This window comes from Halichoerus grypus, chromosome 14, assembly GCF_964656455.1.
Source record: "Halichoerus grypus chromosome 14, mHalGry1.hap1.1, whole genome shotgun sequence".
Lineage (NCBI taxonomy): Eukaryota > Metazoa > Chordata > Mammalia > Carnivora > Phocidae > Halichoerus > Halichoerus grypus.
In genome coordinates, this window is record NC_135725.1 from 82,694,699 (window position 1) to 82,704,237 (window position 9,539).

Below are 9,539 nucleotides of genomic sequence, written 5' to 3' on the forward strand. Positions count from 1 at the left end.
TAGTCCACTTGGGCTGCTATAACGAAATACCATAGACTGGATATAAACAACAGATATTTATTTCTCACAGTTCTGGAGGCTGGAAAGTCCAAGATCAAGGTACTGGTTGATTCAGTGTCTGGCGAGAGCCTGCTTCCTGCTTCACAGACAGATGTCTTTTTGCTACAACTTCACAGGGTAGAAGGGGCCAGGCATCTCTCTGGGGTCTCTTTCATAAAGGGCATTCCATTCATGAGGCTCCACTCTTCTGATCTAATCACCTCCCAAAGGCCCCACCTCCAAATACCCACCACATTGGGGCCTGGGTTTCAACATCTGAATCTTGGCCGCAAACATTCGGTCAGTTAGCAGTGGCCTTCGTTCTTCCATACACTGAACAGAGGACAGCAGACCAAGTGTCAGGAATTCCTGAGTCCTGGCTCTGCAAGTCTGGGCAAGCAGTGTCCTCTCTCTGGGCCTCAGTTTCCTCTTTTGTGCCATGCAGATGGGGGTTGGAATCAGATATATGAACTGGAGGGCTCTGAGAGGAACAGTGGCCTGCCTGAGACTGGGACTGGGTCACAGTGACAAGGACTCACGGACTGCCCACCTCTCTTTCCCTGACTCCGCTTGCTGCCCTGGGCAGTCACAGGCACTTGGCGAACAGCTAGTTCGGATGACCCCCGGGGACTGGAAGCCCCTTAGGGGCCTTTCTTCGGAACACCAGTCTCTGCTTGAACCTAGATCCCACAGAAGCACAGAATGGTCCAGGGTTTGAATGCTGGTTCTGCCAGGCCTGAGGCACAAGTCATTTCAACCCTGTGAGCCTCGGCTTCCTCATCTGTAAAATAGGTGAGAATAGAGCCCCATGAGGTTGTTCTGAGGAGACAGTAAGAGCATGAAGCAGATCCCACGGCACAGTGCCCAGGGCATACTCCTTGCTCGAGAAACGGCAACTATTATGACTAATCTTATCATTCTTGGTTCAGATTTGGCTTTTTCATAAAGAAGATCCTGTTTAGTTGCTTTTGAAAAAGACCTCCCTGTGGAATGAGAGTCTGTGACCTTGACCTCCTGGCTGCCCTCGGTCGTCAGTTCATCTTCTCCTCTGAGGTTGGCTTCTGTCCTGTTCTCCGTCTAAGCCAGACTCCAATCCCTTTCTACCTCCCACTGATTATACCCTAGTTCTGCCTCCCATGTGATAACTGGGCTCAGCCTGGTACGAGGAGCAGAATGTAGGTTCAGCCTGTAAGCAGTGTTGAGTACTGGTGATCTGCACTGGGTCTCCTTTACTGCTGAGATTGGGTCTTGTCTGTGACAAGTACGTTAGATGGGGTTCCTGGAAACATGCTGAGCTGGAGGATTACACCCAGGTTGGTTGGGGCATGCCCTCGGAAGGTACACCTGGAAGGAGGCAGGAAGGCAGGACTGGGCAGAGGGAGAAGCTGGCCCACAATGAGGTTGCAGCTGAGGCCCCTGCAGGGTTGTCCCAGTTGAAGTAAGGGAGCTGGGCGTCGGTAGCTCCGCACTGGTCAGGGACTGACCCCCTGCTGCCCGTGGCAGTGGGCATAGCCTAGAAGCCATCAGCGGTCAATGTTCCCAGCAGCTGGGCTGGATACCTGGCCCTGGAGGGGGGCTCTGGAGCACCCAGTATCCTCTACAACCAGCCCCAGGGCTCTGGCTCAGACATGGGTTTCAGCCAGGTACTGGAAGTAGAAGATGAGCATCCCCCCAGGACAGGATCTTTGTCCCCAGCTTCCAGCACAGGACCTGGCTGGGCAGCACAAGCCTCAGCCCACAAATCTGGAGGAAGAAGAGAAAGTGTGAAGTAGGGTGGGCCGGTCAGCCTCCCCAGAGGCTCAGAGAGGGTAGGCCACCTACCTGAGGTCACACAGCTGCTGAGGGCAGAGCCGGGATTGGAACCCAGGACTGGCTGGGGCCAGAGCTTATGTTTTCTTGACAACACCAGGCTGTGAGCTTATTAGAAAGCAAAGACTGGGAATGGGAGGAGGAAAGCCCCTCCTCCCAGTTCCCAGAGCAGCCCAGGCACCCGCCAACTCTGGCAGCCTCTGGCTGGCCCACCAGGACCCATGCCCTGGGGGAGGGAGTGACATCTTGCGGGCGGGGAGCCCTTCTCGGGTAATGAGGCCCAGCCAGCCGTTCGCAGGCCCTACAATGTGAATAATTCATTTGCAACCAAGTCTGGGAATTAGAAACCGTTTCTGGATGATTTATTTAACAGGGGCTGCTCCTGGGGAGAGGGGAGGACTTTAAACCCTAAGAAGAAATGCATGTCTTCTAGATGGGTTTAGAGAGGCCGACAGACCTGGCTTCCAGTTCCAGCTCAGCCTCTAGCAGCTGCATGACCTCGAATAAGTGACGGGAGCTCTCTGTGCCTCAGTTCCCTCGAGTGTAAAACAGGGACGATAGTAGAGTTGTTAGAAGGATTAAATGAGTCAAAATTTGGAGAGCCCTTAGAATCATGGCTGGTTTATAGTAGCTGCTCAGCAAGTGTTTCGTGAATGAATACATGAAAGCTTAGAAATAATAATGGGAACTGGCTAACTTGCACATCTGCTCTGTGGCAGGCCCGGAGCTTTCCGGTGCACTATCCCCCAGCACTCGTATACAGTGAGGATTATACCCATATTACAGATGAGAAAGTAGAGGCTCAGAGAGATTAAGTAACTTGCTCAAGCTCACACAGCTAGTCTTGGCAAAACAGGGATTAGAACCCAGCCAGGCTTCTGACTCCATGGCCCATGCACCTATCCACATTCCCGTACCATGGATCTGGCCCACAGCTCGTGCCTAGTAAATGTCTGACTCTTATTTTACTAAACCTTTCCCTTTCTCCCCGAAAGCACTGCCACACCCATCATCAAATTTGATTCTAACAACAAACCCAAGAGGTGGTCTGGGAGATTGTGGTCCCTATTTCTCCGACGAAGGAAACTGAGGCTCAGATAAGAATGTGAACTGCTCAGTCCCACAGTGCAGGTGTAGCTCAGGTCTCTCAGGCCTCCTCAGCTCTGTGTAATTGTCACAATGTGTAATACAAGAGCTCTGGCTCTGGGTGCACCTGTCCTCCCCCAGACTGCCCTCCTAGCCCTTTGTTTGTCTTTGTTCTGCCTGATTCACAAAATGTTATTAAGTATCAGATGAATGAATGAAAGAAGGAAACCTAAAGCCACATAGTAGCTGAATTCATCCGTCTTGACTTTGCCCCTGCCAGCCCCCCAATAGGACACATACTGGAACCCACCCACTCACACACTCCTGTTGGGAGGGGAGAGCCCGGGGCTGAGCGAGGGTGGGCCTGGGGGCAGCTCCCGGCCCCCGAGCTGCCTGGGCACTTGCCATGAATCAGCCTTGGCTCAGTGCACAGGGCCTGGTGTCCTTGGGCTCCCGCAGGAGGCAGCATTTGCCCATCTCAGATCCCCAGGCCCTTACAGAGGGGTGGCAGGGTCTCCAGGACACTCCCCGCTGCCCTCAGTACCAGCACGCCTGGGGGTGAGCCGGAGGACATGGCTGTTTAGCCCGGAGTGTCGGCTGGTGGGCCTCACGGGGCTGTGAGGTATGCCGTTCCCGTGAGTGTGTCCGTGAATGTTTAGGACAGTCTGTGTGTCCGTTATGTGAGTGGTGTGTTTGTAGACGTGCACTGAGGGATGTGTTTGAACCTGTAGATATTTGCATGTGTGTGCCCTGTGCCGGGATCTGGATACATGTGAGTATTTAGATTTGGCGTGATCAGATATTTGTGTGTATGAGCACCTGTGTGTGTGAATGCGAATATGTTTGTCCATGTATTTGGGTGCGCTGGGGGGCACCGTGTGGACGTCCACACACTTCTAGCCAGGCAAGTTAGGTGTGTCTAGGTGAGCAAATCTGTGAGTCTGTCTATATGCAGGTATTTGCATATCTGAGTTTGGAAAGCATTTCCTGTGTGGGGTGGGGTGTGTGTGTGTGTGTGTGTGTGTGTGCGTGCGGCGTGTGCAGACAAACAGGCGTGTACAGAGAGAGGAGACCCAAGCTTGAGAGTCAGGAGTCTGTTCCAGTTCCAACTTTGCCATATGACCTTGGGTTAGTCCCTGCCCCCACCTAAACCTCCACGTGGGCCACCAGAGCCGTGTTGTTGAAAGGGGCTTCAGATTTGGGGTTCTCGGTTCAACTGAGGAGGCAGCTTGCACTGAGTTCGGCTGGGATCGCACCTTTTGTTACAGATGATTACAATCCTGCTGACATTATTTGGGGGTTGGATGTGCTCTTTCCATCAGATTCAAAAGGAAATGGATTTCCTCTTCCTGGGTCTCCATTCGTTACTCATTTTTTGTTTTCATAAAAATTTAAAAGACTGTGTCATCTAGACTCAAGTAGAGAGGCCAATCACTTTTCCAAAAATTGTAATCCTGCCCCTCCCCTCTCTGCAGCTGGAGCGATCCTTTGCAAACGCCAGGCTGTCTTGGCGTTGAGCTCTCTGGGCATTGCCTCCTATGGAGGAGGACTGCTGAAGCCCCCCTGCTCCCAGGCGGCCCCCAGACTCCCTAACGGGGCGTCCCCATCCCCCCAGCAGCCATCAGTCCTCGGGCCATCCTGCCTTCCGCCCCATTCCTTGAACCTGCCAGGCTCTCCCTGCCTCCAGGCCAGGAAAGCTATCTCCCCCACGCCTGGGGGTCCCAGGTGACACGGGGAGGTGGCTCAAGGAAACTCCCCCCCCCCCCACTGAAGGTTTTGTAGTAAGGGACAGGGGGTCTTGCCAAGGCTGCTTGCACTGTTCTGGTTCAAGAGCTGCTCTGACTTGGGAGCTCCGGTCCATTTCCATCCCCAGCTGGGGACAGCAGTTCTGGCTGGCTCTGGCCTTGCCTCTGACAGTGATGTGACCTTGAGCGGGTTGCTCCCCTCTCCCGGTGGGAGTAGAGGGTGAGGTGCAAGGTAAGGCAGGACAGGCCATCTGTGCTGCTTGCTGGCAGTCCCCAACCTCTGCCCCCACCTGCTCTCAGCTCAAGAAATGCCTCCTGCCCCCGGCAAACCCAGTGGCTGGAGGACGAGGTGGCCCAAGTCTGTGAGCAACTGCACTTGGGCCAGGCCCTGGCAGGACCCACAAAGCCCACATCTGAGCCGTGGGGGGGGGGGGGTCCTAGCCCCTGGGGGGGGTGGAGGCTGGCCGCTGCCGGGAGGGGAGCCTGGCCTATCCTGGAGCTCCCTCTAGTGACCCCAGAGGGGCCTGCAGCCTGTCCTGTGGGCTGGGGAGGAGGGGCACCTGACTGCTCCTGGCTCCACCCTCACCCCTGGTTGGGGCGGGGAGGTCGTCCACCAAGCTGGGATGCTTCCCCAGAGAAGCACACTAGCCTTCTCCCTTTTTCTCAGCCCCAGCAGACCTCAAGCTCTGTTGTTTCAGCCACACAAATGCCCACCCTTCTCTCTACCCTCATCCCTGTCCTAATTAGGCTTTGTGACCTTGCCCCGGATTATTTCTACTCCTGCCCTCCTACAGTGCATCTTCCACACTCCCCCCAGAGGGCCCTCTGCCACATGCAGACCGAATGTATCATTCCCCCGCGGCAGTGCTTCAATCCCTCCCACGGCTCCCCAGTGCCCCCGGGACAAAGCCCCACCTCCTTGGCAGCTTTGGCATGAGCTCTTCTCTGCTGGTGCGCCAGCCTCACCTCTGACCACGGCCCCTCCACATCCTGACCGCAGGCCATACTCACTTGCCTGCAATCCCTGACGGGACAGACGCACAACTGACCTTTGCCCCCACTGAGTCTTCAGCCGGGTCAGCCTTTTGCCTCCTCTCTACCTGGAAATCTATCCACACCCCAAGGTTCCACCTCCTCTGGGAAGTTGCCCTCTGGCGGCTGGCCTCTCTGTCCTTGGGGTTCCCACCAGGCTCTGAGCAAGTGTCTCCCAGCATTGTCCATGTGTCAGCCTTTGCACTAGATGTGAGCTTCTGAAGGCCAAAGGCTAAATGGCTCTCACCTGCTATGTGCTCTGCCTTAGGATGGTGCAGACCTCCTAAGATGGAGACTCGCAACTGGAACAGGGTATGTTCAGTGCTGAGGTCAATTGGGGAAGCCCACAGGTCTGGGGGGAGCACAGGAGAGGCCCCAACAAGCCTGGGGGGACTGAGGCTGCTCTGAGGAGGGGACGCCAGAAGGTCTTAAAGGATTGGCAAGGTTATCAGCACGGCATTCGACCAGGTGGAGGGAGGAGTGGTGGGCTTTCCAGGGAGCAGACACGGGAGCGAAGACTTAACAGCAAAAAAACAATTCTGTGTGTGTGTGTGTGTGTGTGTGTGTGTGTGTGTGTGTGTTAGCTGGGAATAGGGGGAGGCGTAGCAGCTGAGTGTGGGGGGAGGGTGGGGCCTGTGGGAAGGTAAGCAGGAAGCTGAATTATGAGGACTTTGGGCATCAGGTTCAGGAATTTGAACTTGGCCTGAGGGTAACTGGAAGTCAACAAGCAGGAGACACAATTTGGGATTTGGAAAAGTCTGGCAGTTGGTATAGAACCCAGGGGCCTCCTGGATGCTTTTTTGGGGGGAATTTTAGGGGGTGCTGTCTATTTTCATGATGACTGGGGGCCACGGCTGGCATTTAGTGGTGGGGCCCAGGGTTCTGGACACGCTGTGATGTGCAGAACAGTCCATACCACAAAGAATGTCCCATATGCCCTTTGACTTTGGAATGTTCTACCAGACATCGAAGTAGAGGAAAAAACACCTATTTGTGTCTGAGCAAGAGCCCAAGTCTTGTGCATTTTTGTATGAATGCTCTGAATTTCAACATACCCTGAAATTGCCAGAAATATGGCTTCCGTGTAAATTGAAAGAAGACTGCTCTTTATCTTGTACAGAACCTTACCCAGAGTTGTCACCATTTCAGAAAATTACATACTTAATGTCAACACTACTTGTGGTATCTGAATTGCCAACTTGACAGTCTCCTCACCAGTCCGCATTCGGGGCTGTCACATTCAGGGGGCTCTATGTATAGGTACAAGCGTCTTGCTATTTTAGCATGTCTTTTAGTGTAGTCGATAAAAGTATTTACAACTTGAAACACACCTCCTCTTAAATTACTTTCCTTATTAGTTTAATCAGAACTCGCTTAGCTCTTAGCATGTGCCAGGCACTGTTTTAAATACTTCATGAATAATTACTCACTTAATCCTCATAACAACTCTACCCAGCAAAGTGCTACATAGAGGAAACAAATCCCCCCTGCTTTTTTTACTGGAGAGCTAACTGAGGCACAGAGAGGTTAAGGGACTTACCCAAGGTCACACAGCTGGAAAGTATAGAAGCCAGGATTTGAACCACTGTTTGTGCACTTCACCATTAGCCTATAATGGCTCATTCTGATATTTCAGTTAGGGCGCTGGGATGGTTCTCCTCGGGGAATTATATGCATACGTATGCCATTTCATTTCAGGGGAATAAAGGGTGATTCGAGGTATCTGTCAAGGGGGAACTGAAATGATTAAGAACCACGGGCAGAGAGCTCACAGGCATCAACAGGCTCACCCAGGGAAGGAGGTGTGAGAAGGGCAGGGGGATGGGAGCAGATCCCCATGCACCCCAACATTTGGGGAGAAAGAGAGCAAGGGACAGCCGGGAAGGTAGGAGGGAAGCCAGGGGAAACATTCCAAGAAGGAGGGAGTGGGTGACAGTGGGGAAGGCCTCTGAGAGATCGGGAGGTCAGGGCTGCAGGTGGCCCCACTTGGCCACAAAGGGAACAGGGTTACCTGAACTGGTGAGAGCTGAAGCAACAGAGGGGCCTCAGGTTGGAGCTGTAGTCAGCAGGGCCCCAGCCCGGGGCGCAGGGAGCCACAGGGGGAGGAAATACCCCCGGGCTCTCCCCTACTCCCTCCCTCATCTCTCCTGCCCTGCCTCCACAGGCCACTTCCTGGAAGCCAGAGGGAAGGACGTCCTTGGGATCAGTGGGGGGGGGGGGGGGTCCTTGAGAAGGGAGATGCAGGCTCCGGGTGGGGAGATCCAGGGCAGGCGTCACTTGGAAGGGTCCAGAGGCATCCCTCCTGGAGATCTCCTCAGCGGGGTGCAGCCCCGGGGGGCCATCCCCTCCCCCAACCAACACCTGGTGGCCGCCGCCCACTCCTCAGAGTACTGTGGTGCAGGCACTGTTATCCCAACCCACACTTGGGGAAATGAGGGTCCAGAGAAGTAAAACAGACCGACAAAACCCTGCGTAAGGGCAGAGAGCAGAATCAGGATTCACACAAAGTGGGGCTGATGCCAAAGCTGGGGCGGCCCAGCACTAAGCTTTCCTGTCACATCTCCCTCGGCTCCGGAGGCGCTGGGTGCCCTCGACCAGGATGTCAGCAAATAATTCGTGAGCAGAGTGGATTACTGAGCATACCTACTCAACCTGGAGTTAAAGATTCAAGGAGTGGAAAGGGCCGGTGTCAGGCAGCCCCGAGTTCGAATCCTGCCCCCGCACAGACCAGCTGTGGGACCCCAGCAGCCAATCTCACCTCCCCGAGCCTCCGTTTCCTCATCTGTAAAATGGGGACAACGCTGTGTTGTTGAGGGGGGTAAAAGAAGGTCCCCTTTCCCCTTCCTCACACCTGCCCCCCAAGTGGGGAGGATCTCCGCAGCGGGGCTGGCCCACTCACTGTCTCTTCTCCAGACCCTAACGGGGAGTGCGTGTGGACGGCTTGCCCCGTCTGACCTCGGCCTCCTGCCAAGCCGCGTCTCCCCCGCCTGCCCCTTCTCGCTCTCAGGGGCTCCCGCGCCCGCGCTGTTGAGTTTCTGCATCCCTCCCTCCCCGTCCACCTCCGCCCATCCAGCGCCCTCCAGACCTCGCAGGACACTCCCGGGTCTGGCCACAAGGTGGCGCACAGCGGCTGCAGGACAGGGGCGCGGGCGCGGGTGGGAGTTTGGACTGGAGTCCTGACCTCAGGGCTCAGGGCAAAAGCGCGGATGTCTGTGTCCGGAGACCCGCGGGGCCGTGGGAGCCTTGTCGTCCTCCTGTGCGCCGCTCCCCGGGCTGCTTGGACCTCTCGGGAACCTCTGAGACACAGAACAGACAGAAGTTGCACTGCCGATTCAGCTCATTAACGCTTTACAAGGTGGGAACTGTTATTTCCATTTTACAGATGAGGAAACTGAGGCCCAGGGAAGGAAGTCACGTGCTGAGATGACTCGGCCGATCAGTGGTAGAGCTGTGCTCAAACTGAGATCTATTTAGCTGTGGGGTCTGTGCTTTTCTCACAGAGTGGAGAGGGGCTTGGTGGCGGTGGGGAGATCCTGGTATGTGAGAGGCAGGGAATTAAAGGTGGTTTGGGAGTGAGGAGGGTCGCAGAGACCAAGGAGCACCTCCCACCCCAGAGGAAACAAGACTCCAGGTGGGGATGGCGTGGGATGTGGAGGAGGGGTCCACCCAGGTCTTTGGCTCCCTTTGCCAGGGTTGGAGCACAGGGTGGCTATGGGGCACCCATGCGCCGTGTGATGCCCACTGCCCTTCTCCCTGCTTTTCCATGGACCTGCTAGCACAGCCTGAGCTCCCTCATTCACGGCTCAGGTCCGTCTCTCCAGACCGTGC